This window comes from Macaca nemestrina, chromosome 1 (genome assembly GCF_043159975.1).
Source record: "Macaca nemestrina isolate mMacNem1 chromosome 1, mMacNem.hap1, whole genome shotgun sequence".
Lineage (NCBI taxonomy): Eukaryota > Metazoa > Chordata > Mammalia > Primates > Cercopithecidae > Macaca > Macaca nemestrina.
In genome coordinates, this window is record NC_092125.1 from 100,707,721 (window position 1) to 100,719,920 (window position 12,200).

The 12,200-nt window shown below is 37.1% G+C and overlaps 1 protein-coding gene across 2 annotated transcripts in view; it reads right to left on the reverse strand.

Annotated features, from left to right (window-relative positions):
- Positions 1-11,035: 11,035 nt before the first annotated feature.
- Positions 11,036-12,200, reverse strand: part of LOC105498122 (pyrin and HIN domain family member 1) — a 33,978-nt gene continuing 32,813 nt past the window's right edge. For both annotated transcript variants that reach the window (XM_011769981.2, XM_011769980.2), the window contains exon 8: positions 11,036-11,386. The gene's annotated coding sequence lies outside the window, so the exon portion shown is untranslated. The remainder of the gene's footprint in view (positions 11,387-12,200) is intronic.

A 12,200-nucleotide genomic window follows, 5' to 3' on the forward strand; every position in this document is an offset into this window, starting at 1 on the left:
ACAATTTCTCTTATCCTCTTCTGTCACAGAGTGCCTTAAAAAATTAAATTTGGCCATCTTGATACATGGTCATCTTCAAATCATGAGTGGAAGTTGACTATTCATGATGAAATGGAACTTGGCCTTAGAGCCTAGGGACTTAAGCCAAATTTTACAGCTATGTTAAAGAAGCATTGATGAGAAGCCAGCATGCCATTCACTCATTCACCCATTTATCCATTTATCCATTCTATTATGTTCTTAGTAGCTACCAGAGACTCTTTAAGGCTCTGTAGATAAAAGAAGAAATTAAAAACAAATCTAAGTTTTACGGAACTTATACTTGAACTTGGAAGGTAGCTATTTTTCTTAGCAGGAAATTAATAAATGCAATAAACTGAGATAAATGTTCTGATGAAAAGGAAGATGGTCCTTTAAGAATGTATTAGTTTTAAAGGGTTGTTGTAACAAAGTATCTTTGACTGGGTGCCTTAAGCAACAGAAATTTATTATTTCTTGTCTCTGGAGGAATCAAGCCTGAGATCAAGAGGTCAGTAGGTTTGATTTCTTCTGAGAAAGCAACTGCTTCATGTATCTTCCCTAGCTTTTGGTGGTTTGCCAGAAATCTTTGGTGTTCTTTGGCTTATGAATGCATTATTTAAAAATTAACGGGTATTGCAGCTTTCTCTCTAAGAAGAAAAGACTAGTCATTTTCAAAAAATTATACTGGGACAATGAGATAGTCACATACAAATAATAAACTGGATTCATTATTTCATATCATATGAAAAAATTATTTCAAAATGGATCAAAACTCTTAAATGTAAGAACTGCGACCAGGCGCGGCAGCTCACGCCTGTAAACCCAGCACTTTGGGAGGCCGAGGAGGGCGGATCATGAAGTCAAGGGATCGAGACCACCCTGGCTAACACCGTGAAACCACGTCTCTACTAAAAATACAAAAATATTAGCCGGGCGTGTAGTCCCAGCTACTCAGGAGGCTGAGGCAGGAGAATGGCGTGAACCCGGGAGGCAGAACTTGCAGTGAGCCGAGATCGCACCACTGCACTCCAGCCTGGGCGACAATGAGACTCCGTCTCAAAAAAAAAAAAAAAAAAAAGAACTGCAATTGTATATGTCTTAGAATAATACATAGGTGTCAATCCACATGACCTTGGATTTGGCAATAGATACTAAGATATGATACCAAATGCACAAGCAAACAATATATAAATTGGACTTTATTAAAATTAAAAACTTTTATGTATCAAATAACATTATCAAGAATATGAGAAGACAACCAGTAGAATAAAAGTAAATATTTGCTAATCATATATTCCATAAGGGACTTATATCTAGAATATATAAAGAAGTATACAACTTAATAATAAAGACAACCTAATTAAAAAATAGGCAAAGACTCTGAATAGAAATTTATCCCAAGGAAGATACACAAACAGCCAATAAGTATTTTTGAAAATACTTGACATTAGTCATCGGGGAAATGCAAATCACTTTATACCCACTAGGTTGGGTATACCCACTAGGCTGACTAGAATAAAAATTATGTAATAACAAGTGTTGATGAGGATGTGGAGAAATTAGGACTTTTCTACACTGCTTATGGGAATGTAAATTGTTGTAGCCACTTTGGAAGACTGTCTGACAATATCCCATCACTTCACATCTGTTAGGATGTCTTTTATCAACAAACAAACAAAAAAGATAACAGGTGTTATCTTTTTGAGGATGTTGAGAAATTGTAACCCTTATATGCTATTTGTGGGAATGCACAATGGTATAATCACTAAGAAAAACGTTATTAAGGTTTCTGTAACAATTAAAAATGTTGGAAAGTGTTGAGCGAAATAGTTGTAGAGTGGCCCACTCTCATCATGGACTTCCAGAATCCTAGCTGTAGGAGATCCCGTAACTCCCACAGACATCTGAGCTGGCTAGGAGAAATGCCAGGAGAGTTGGCAGAGACAGAACTCCAGATTGCACAGACAGAGGGTTTGGCACAGGATTGGCTGCAGTGGAGCATGGACAAGGATGCCCATCCCTTAAGGCTTACCATACTCCTCTAGGTGGCTTTAGCCTTTGTTGGCTGCAGGGGCTGGATAGAAATGAGCTACCTGCTCAAAGAGTGGGGCCAGCTTGATCAGAGTGCCCCCATCTGCTGGCCTCTCTCAGAATTTCTGCCTGGCTGCACCCACTTGAAGCATGGCCTTGGCTGCACTGACCCACAATTGCTGTCCCACCAAAGCATTTTTTTGCCAGCATCTCCCCACATAGATGGTTTTGCCAGTGGACTGAGAACACCTCAGCCCCTTCAGTGCAGCAGGTCCTTTACCTCAAGTGGCCAGGAAAAAAAGGTGTTGGCCTAGTTTCAGACCCCTAGGGGTACAGCACGCAGCCTAACAGTGCTGAGCTGATCCTTGGCCCCATGAAATTATCCAGAAACCGAAGCCGATCAACTAAAGCCAACTTATAGCACAGTTATAGCACAGCTAAACACTCAAGGGCATCAAAGAATATAAAATAAAAGAGCCCCATCCAAAGGACAGCAACTGCAAAGACTAGCAAAATATTAGCCCACACAGATGGGAAAGAACCAGTGCAAGAACTCTGGCACTGTAGAAACCAGAGTGTCTTACCTCCAAACTACCATGCTAGCTACCCAGCAATGTCTAGATGGCAATGAAGATCATTGAAATACAGGAGAAAGCTGAAACCCAGTCAAAGGAATCTAATAAATCCAATAAAATAATGCAAAAGCTTAAAGATAAAATAGCCATTTTAAGAAAGAACCAAACTAATCTATTAGAGCTGGAAACTCACTATAAAAATTTCATAATATAATTGGAAGTACTAACAGCAGAAACAGAGGATCAGAGCTTGAAGATCAGTTCTCCAAATCAGCTCAGTCAGATAAAAATACAGGATAAAAATAATAAAAGTCGGATAAAAATAATAAGAAATGAATGAAACTTCAAGAAATATGAGTTTATGTAAAAAGACCAAACCTACAACTGATTTGCATCACAGAAAGGGAGGGAGAGAGACCAAGGAACTTGGAGAACATATTTGAAGATATTGTCCCTGAAAATTTACCCGATCTTGCTAGAGAGGTTGACATGCAAATTCAGGAAATTCAGAGTACCCCAGCAAGATATTACACAAGATGACAATTCCTAAGACACATTGTTATCCAATTCTCCAAGATCAAGTTAAGTAAAAAATATGAAAGATAGCAAGAGAGAAGAGGCAAATCATATACAAAGGGAATCCTCATCACACTAACAGTGGAACTTTCATCAGGAACTTTGCAAGCCTGAAGAGATTAAAGGCCTACATTCAGCATTCTTTAACAAAAGAAATTCTAACCATGATTTCATATCCAGCCAAACTTAACTTTATAAGTGAAAGAGAAACATAATTCTTTTCAGACAAACAAATACTAAGAGAATTTGTTGCCATTAGACCTGCCTTATAAGAGGTCCTTCAGGGAGTGCTGAACATGGAAACAAAAGGCTGTTACCTGCCACAAAAAAGAAAAAAACACTTAAGTAAATATTCCACTGACAAAATATGCAACTATACAATCAAGTCTATATAACAACCAGCTAATAACACTATGACAGGATCAAATCCTTACATATCAATATTAACCTTGAACATAAGCAGGCTAACCACTCCACTTAAAAGGCACAGAATGGTAAGTTGGATAAAGAAGCAAGATTCAATTACATGTCATCTTCAAGAGAACCATCTTTCATGTAAAGACACAGACTTAAATGGATGGAGGAATATCTATAAAGCAAATGGAAAACAAATAAAAAAGAGCAGGGGTTGATCCTTCATTTTGGGAAAAAAGAAACAGACTTTAAACCAAAAGCTATCAAACAGATGAAGAAGGGCATTACATAATGATAAAATCTTCAATTCTACAAGAAGACTTAACTATCCTAAAGATGTGTACATTCAGCACTGGTGCAACCAGATTCATAAAACAAGTTCTTAGAGATCTATGAAGAGACCTAGCTAATTTCACAATAATAGTAGGAAAATATGACACCCTACTGACAGTGTTAGATAAATCATTGAGGCAGAAAACTAACAAAAATATTCAGGAACAAAATTTCACACTTGACCAAATTGACCTAACAGACATATAAGGAATATTCCACTCAACAACAACAGAATATGCACTCTTCTCATCTGCACGTGGCACATACTCTGTGCTGCATACGTTTTTGGCCACATGCTTGGCCATAAAGCAATGCTCAAGAAATTCGAAAAACAGAAATTATATCAACCACACTCTCAGATCACAGTGCAACAAAAATAGAAATCAATACCAAGAAGATCTCTGAAAACCATACAAGTATTTGGAAATTAAACAACTTACTCCTGAATGACTTTTGGGTAAGAAATAAAATTAGTGCAGGAATCAAGAAATTCTTTGAAACTAATTAAAACAAAAATAAAACATATCAGAATCTCTGGGACACAGCTAAAGCAGTGTTAAGAGAAAAGTTTATAGCACTAAAGGCCTACATCAAAAAGTCAGAAATATCTTAAATTTATACCTAACATCACATTTACAGGAACTAGAAAAAACAAAAGGAAACCAACCCCAAAACTAGCAGAAGAAAAATAATAATCAAAATCTAAATTGAACTGAATAAAATTGAGATGTGAAAATTCACAAAAAATAATCAAGAAAATAAAAATTGGTTTTTTGAAAGAATAAGATATATAGACCACTAGCCAGATTAATACACAGTAAAACAAGAGAAGATCCAAATAAACACAATTAAAAATGACAAAGGGGACATTACCATGGAACCCACAGAAATACAAAAAACTCTCAGAGACCATTATGAACATTCCTATGCTGAAAAACCAGAAAATCTAGAAGAAATAGATAAATTCCTGAAAACATACAACCTGCCAAGATTGAACCAGGAAGACACTGACTACCTAAACAGATCAATAACAAGTTCTGAAATTGAATCCATAATAAAATACCTACCAACCGACAAAAGCCATGGATCAGGCAGATTCACATCTGAATTATACCTGATAGATAGATTATACCTGATAGATAAGATAACTACCTAAGGAAGAACTGATACCAATCCTACCAAAATTATTCCAATATATCGAGGAGGGGAAAGTCTGCCCTAAATCATTCTATGAGGTCAGTGTTATTCTGATACCAAAACCTGACAGAAACAGAAAGGAAAAAAAAAACAAAAAAAACAAACAATAAAAACACTTCAAGACAATATGCCTGATAAATATTGATGCAAAAGTCCTCAAAAAAAAAAAAAAATACTAGCAAACGAAATCCAGCAGCACAGCAAAAACTAAGCCACCATGATCAAGTAAGCTTTACTCCTGGGATGCAAAGTTTGTTCAACATACGCAAATCAGTAAATGTGATTTATGACATAAAAAAAAAAAAAATCATGTGATTAAATAGGCGCAGAAAAGATTTCAATAAATTCAACATTCTTTCATGTTAAAAACCGTCAACAAACTAGGTATCAAACGAACATATCTCAAAATAATAAGCGACATCTATGACAAACCCACAGCCAACATCATGTCACAAACAGGCAAAAGCTGAAATCATACCTCTTGAGAACCAGAACAAGACAAAGTTGCCCACTCTCACTACTCCTGGTTCAACATAGCACTGGAAGTTTTAGCCAGAGCAGTCAGGCAAGAGAGAGAAAAAAAAAAAAGACATCCAAATAGAAAGGGAGGATGTCAAACTACCTCCTTTTGCAGATAATATGATTCTATACCTAGAAAACCCCATAGCCTTTGCCCCAAATTTCCCAGAAATTATAAACCACTTCAGCAAAGTTTCAGGATACAATATCAATGTACCAAAATTACTAGCATTTGTATACAACCAATAATACCCAAGTTGAGAGCCAAACCAAGAACACAGTTCCTTTCACAATAGCCATACAAAGAATAAAACACCTAGGAATACGGCTAACCTGGGAGGTAAAAGATCTCTACAACAAGAGTTACAAAATGCTACTAAAAGAAATCAGAGATGATACAAACAAATGGAAAGACATTCCATTCTCATGGATATTGTTCCATTCTAATCGATATTGTTAAAATGACTATATTCTCCAGAGCAATTTATAGATTCAATGATATTCTGATCAAACTACCAATGTCATTTTTCACAGAATTAGAAAAACTATTCTAAACTTTATATGGAACCCAAAAAATATTCCAAATAATCAAAATAATACTATGCAGAAACAACAAAGCTGGAGGCATCACACTATCCAAATTCAAGCTATACTACTAAGTTACAGTCACCAAAGCAGCATGGTGCTAGAACAAAACAGATACATAGACCAATGGAACAGGTTAGAGAACCCAGAAATAAACCTGCACACCTACAACCATTGGATCTTCAATGAAGTTGACAATAACAAGTAATGGAAACAGGACTTCCTATTCAAGAAATAGTGTCAGGATAACTGGTTAGTTATATACAGAAAATTAAAACTAGAACCCTTCCTTTCACTATATAAAAAATCTACTCAATATAAAGTTAAAAAAAACTGATATATGTAAAACCTACAACTATAAATGCCCTAGAAGAAACCTAGGAAACACTATTCTGGACATTGGTCTTGGCAAAGACTTCATGACAAAGACTCCAAAAGCAAATGTAACAATAAAAACAAAAAATTGACAAGTGAGATCTAATTAAAGATCTTCTGTTCAGCAAATTAGACTATCAACAGAACGAAAAGAGCCTACAGAATGGGAGAAAGTATTTGCAAACTATGATTCTGAGAAAGGTATAATATCTAGACTCCATAAGGAACTTAAACAAATCAACAAGCAGAAACCACACAACTGGCCGGGCGCGGTGGCTCACGCCTGTAATCCCAGCACTTTGAGAGGCCGAGGCGGGCGGATCACAAGGTCAGGAGATCGAGACCACGGTGAAACCCCGTCTCTACTAAAAATACAAAAAATTAGCCGGGCGCGGTTGTGGGCGCCTGTAGTCCCAGCTACTCGGGAGGTTGAGGCAGGAGAATGGCGTGAACCCGGGAGGCGGAGCTTGCAGTGAGCCGAGATCGCGCCACTGCACTCCAGCCTGGGCTGGGCGACAGAGCGAGACTCCGTCTCAAAAAAAAAAAAAAAAAAAAAAGAAACCACACAACTTCATTAAAAATGGTCAAAAGCCATGAATAGATCTTTCTCAAAAGAAGATCCATGCAACTAACAAGCATGTGAAAAATGCTCAATATCACTAATCAATAGAGAAATGCAAATCAAAACCACAGGGAGATACCAACTCACGCCAGTCAGAATAGCTGTTATTAAAAAGTCAAAAAATAACTGATGCTGGTGAGGTTGTAGAGAAAAGGGAACATTTATACATTGCTGGTGGAAATGCCAATTATATGCTATCTTTTTTTATATGGTGAAAGGAAGGGATCCAGTTTTAATTTTCTGCATACAGCTAGCCAGTGATCCTGATGCTATTTGCTAAATACTTCAGCCACTGTTGAAAGCAGTTTGGAGATTTCTCAAATAACTTAAAACAGAACTAATATTTGACCCAGTAATCCCATTACTGGTATATACCCAAAGGAATATAAATTGTTCTACTAAAAGATACATGCATGTATATGGTTTTTTGTTTGTTTGTTTGTTTGGTTTAGAGTCTCGCTCTTGTCCCCCAGGCTGGAATGTAATGGCGCGATCTTGGCTCACTGCAACCTCTGCCTCCTGGTTTCAAGCGATTCTCCTGCCCCAGCCTCCCAAGTAGCTGGGACTACAGGTGCCCGCCACCACAAAAGGCTAAGGTTTTGTGTTTTTAGTAGAGATGGGGTTTCACCATGTTGCCCAGGCTGGTCTCGAACTCCTGACCTCAGATGATCCACTAGCATCAGCCTCCCAAAGTGCATGTGTATGGTTATTGCACTTTTCATAATAGTAATGACATGGAATCAATCTAGATGGCCATTAACAGTGGTTTAGATAAATAAAATGTGGTACATATACAACATGGTACACTACAGAGCCATTAAAAAAAAAAAATCATGTCCTTTGCAGGAACCTAGACGCATCTGCAAGGCATTATCTGAAGCAAAATAACACAGGAACAGAAAACCAAATACCACTTGTTCTCACTAATAAGTAGGAGCTAAACACTGGTACGCAAGGACACAAAAAGAAGCACAATAGACCCTGGTGGTTTACTTAAAGGTGGAGGGTGAGAGGAGGGTGAAGACTGAAAAACTACCTATCAGGTACTGTGCTCACTATCTGGGTGACAAAATCATTTGTATGCCAATCCCAGCCGACATGCAACTTATTGATGTAACAAACCTGCACGTGTAGCCCTTGAATCTAAAATAAAAGTTGGAAGAAAAAATATGAATACCGTATGACCCAAGATTTCCTCTTCTTGGTATTTATGCAAAATAATTAAAATAGGAAGTTGAAGAGATATTACCAGTGCTCCCATGTATATCACAGTATTATTCAAAATAGACAAGCTGTGAAAACTACCTAAATGTCCCAGTTTTGAGTGAATAGATAAGAAATGTGGTATAAGGTATATAGATAAGGAATGTTATTTTTTCTTAAAGAAAGAAATTCTGCATAGTTACAGCATGAATGAACCTTGAGGGCATTATGCTAAGTGTAATAAGCCAGTCATAAGAGAATAAATACTGCATGAGTCCCCTTATGTAAAGTATCTATAATAGCCAAACTTACAGGAGCAGAAAATAAAATGGTGGTTGGCTGGGGCTAGAGGAAGGGGGAAATGGAAGCTGCTATTCGATGGACATACAATTTCAGATCTGCCAGATGAATAAGCTCTGCAGATCTGCTGCACAACACTGTGCTTGTAGTTGCTAACCCTGTATTGTAAACTTGAAATTTGTTAAGTGGTTGATCTCAGGTGTTCTTATCATAATAAAATTCTAATACATACCTCACTATGTGGTTTTAGAGAAATAATATTGCCGACAGTGTTGGGTTTGCCTCTTCCAGTCACAATCATTTGCTAATAATACACTAGAGATCCTCTCAGAGCTATTTCTCTGCCTCTTGCAGAGAACCACTTGGTACAAACTGATCTCTAAACTGTCTATGAGGGTAGATTAGATCTCTGTGAGCTGTTCTGTCTTTCTCTTTGGTTCACAAATTTCAAAGTTAGGGGAAGCCCAGATTCTCACTTACTTGTGGTCCCAAGTAGGAGCTCTGATGTGTGGTAAGATATAAAAATATAAGATAGAGTGGGGTCAAGGCATTAGAGGTTGAAGTTGTTTAAATTAAAACACAGTGAACAGGCTAATTCTTTTGGGTGGAAGATAATTCCTTTCTTATCTTATTTACAGACATGACTGTCCTTAGAAGTTACAATTTCAGGGAGAAATCAGCAAACACATTAGACAAAGCACCCAAATGACTCATTCTCTAACTCTTAATTACCATCATCTACATACTCAAGAGTGGTCAATTATACCTAGTTTACATAAAGTAATATGAATATTATGTATTTGAGTAGCTCAGAATACCAATATCATTTGTATATAAAGCAGTTATTTGTTCAGTGTCCATAAGTCAAATTTGAATTTGGAGGATGTTTTAGCAGTTTGTGACATCTTCTCAAGATGAAATCTGTTTCCTAACTAGCTGAATGATGTGATTTTGACCACTTCATTCAATCTCTGAATTTCAGTTTTTTCACTGCACATGAGGAAACAATTCAGTGGCTTCAAAACATCCTTCAAAATTTGATTTTCCTAAATGAATCAAATTATCTCATACACACACACACATATGTGAATATTCGCAATGATATTTGGCAACAAAGAATGTCTAAAAGAACTTATTCATGGTATCTGAATCTATCATACCTTCTTACCTTTATGTCTCATAAAAGACATAATCAGAAAGGTGCAGGGCAAGAGGGGGAAAAAAAACAACTATATTTATTCCTTGGATTGTTGGCCCAAACCATAAAGGCAGAACTTTAATGCCTCTTTTCCTTAGATTAACTGGGCATATATAGCTTCAGATCACCACAGTTCTCTGATGAGTACAGAAGATTGTGATTTTGCAATTATCTACTTTTTCATAATTATAAGGGTGAGAGTGAGGCTCTTTTCAGCTTTCTCCATCTTAGGTGGAATCCGTCTTATTCATTGTTTAATTTGCATCTTATCCCTGTTCTCCTAACATTAGCACACCTAATCCAAGCCAGAACAACAGGCCTGGATGTCAAATCAGGACTATATAAGACCACCTAAATGTCACTTGGAAAGTAAATTTGCTTTCTGTGCTCTTTTTTCTTTATATATGGAGAGTAAAAAGGAGAAAACTGTCAACCGTCTAGAGCTACTGTGAAGATTAAGTGACGCAAAATAATTGTAGCAGGTACCAAATATATGATCTATAAATACATTGTAAGTTTTAGATACCGACTTTCTGCCATTCTACTCTAAACTAAATTAATTATTCTTCAGTTTGTCTGAGTTAACTGTCTGCCTGGGGCAACTTTCTGATGGATTCATACAATGCAACGTGAGAAGAGGAAATATGGTTGGAGAGCTCCTGAGGAGCTGTTGGTGCTGAAGGAAATGTACAGAACCAGGTAATTTACATCAAACAGGGCCAGGATTTCCTTTAACATAGGCAAGTGCCTTCATGCACATCACCAGAAGGTGCCTGGTTTGGCAAGCAAATTACCCAATTATTCCCCCTCCAGGAGTCCAATTCTGAAAAGATATCTCTAGTTTTGGCTAGAGCAACTCCTTCCCAGGACACAGTGCTTGCAACAGAATCATAGGCTGGATTTCACCCTTACCTGCCCCCTTGGTCTGGTTTCTCTGGGCAGGGCATAGTCAGTTCAGTCTTGACCAGGGCCTATTCCTTAAAGATCCCATCCAAACTATAAATCTGTGTGCCCCACCCTGACTTGCAGGCCACAGTTTATTTGCTTTTAAATAACTCACACACAGATTAAAGAACTCCTATGGAAGCATTCTTTTATAAAGAAAAAATTTATTTTTTTTCAAATTATGAAAACTCTGAATGCAAAATATGATATGAAGAAAATGCATAAAAGTAAAACTAATGAAATAAAATGCACCCCTAATACTCCATTTCCTAGAATTAATAGCTGGTGTATATATATATATATATATATATATATATATATAGTATTTCAACCAGATATATATATACATATATTATTTTCTGTGCTTCGATCTTATCTTCATAAACATCATTACCAGTGGCATCAGGTTTTTAGGTGGAGGACTTCAGGCAAAATTTCCACACTGGAATAAAGATTGAACGGTATTTGTTTGATATCCTTGTCCTTGGTGACCTTGAAGCATAAAGAGACAAAAATAAACCAGTTGAGATGCAGGTGGTCATACATTTCTTTCTTCAATCACACTGCCTCTCCTCCCTGTGAGCCACATCTCTTCTTCTATTTCCATCTGAAGGACTCTTTTCTCATTCTCACCTATCTCCTTTAATGAATTCCTGTCCTTGGAGTCACATCTTCCCCCTCTGTTGGGGCCATGAAATGCAATATTCACTCCTACCCAGCATGAGCCCAAGTGAAAGGGCAGAAGATGTCAGGGAACAACAGGATAGAGAAAGGAGCTCGTGTGTCCAATGACAAGGGCTAAAGGAAAACTTCTCATTGGGCAGAAAGGTAGAAGGAGCATACAAAATGTATTCCTGGTGCAACTGTGTCAAGGAAGGCTTGGGACTTTTGACAAATGGCCCTGAGAACTGGAACAATCAGAAAGCCTTTGCGTTTTTGTGTGTCTGAATGTGTTAGCCTTTGTTCTGATCTTTTTGCATTCCAATATTAGCCTTTATTTTTTCCAGGAATCCCACATGATTATATGTGACAAACAGCATAAACTTTGTCATGTAGATCCAACCATCTCCGTCTACACAGAGATGTTTCTCACTAAAGACAGCTAGCTTTGTGTTCTGATTTGCTCAGGGACATCCTTGGTAATTTAGGACTGTTATGAGCTATGTTGACTACCCTCAAATTTAACTCCCTCTTCTGTTCATTGTGTACCACAAAGAATTAAATGAGTTAATACATGAAACAATTGGATTATAAAGGATTAATGAAGATAATTATTGAAAAACCCTTAGAATAGTCTGAGTCATTC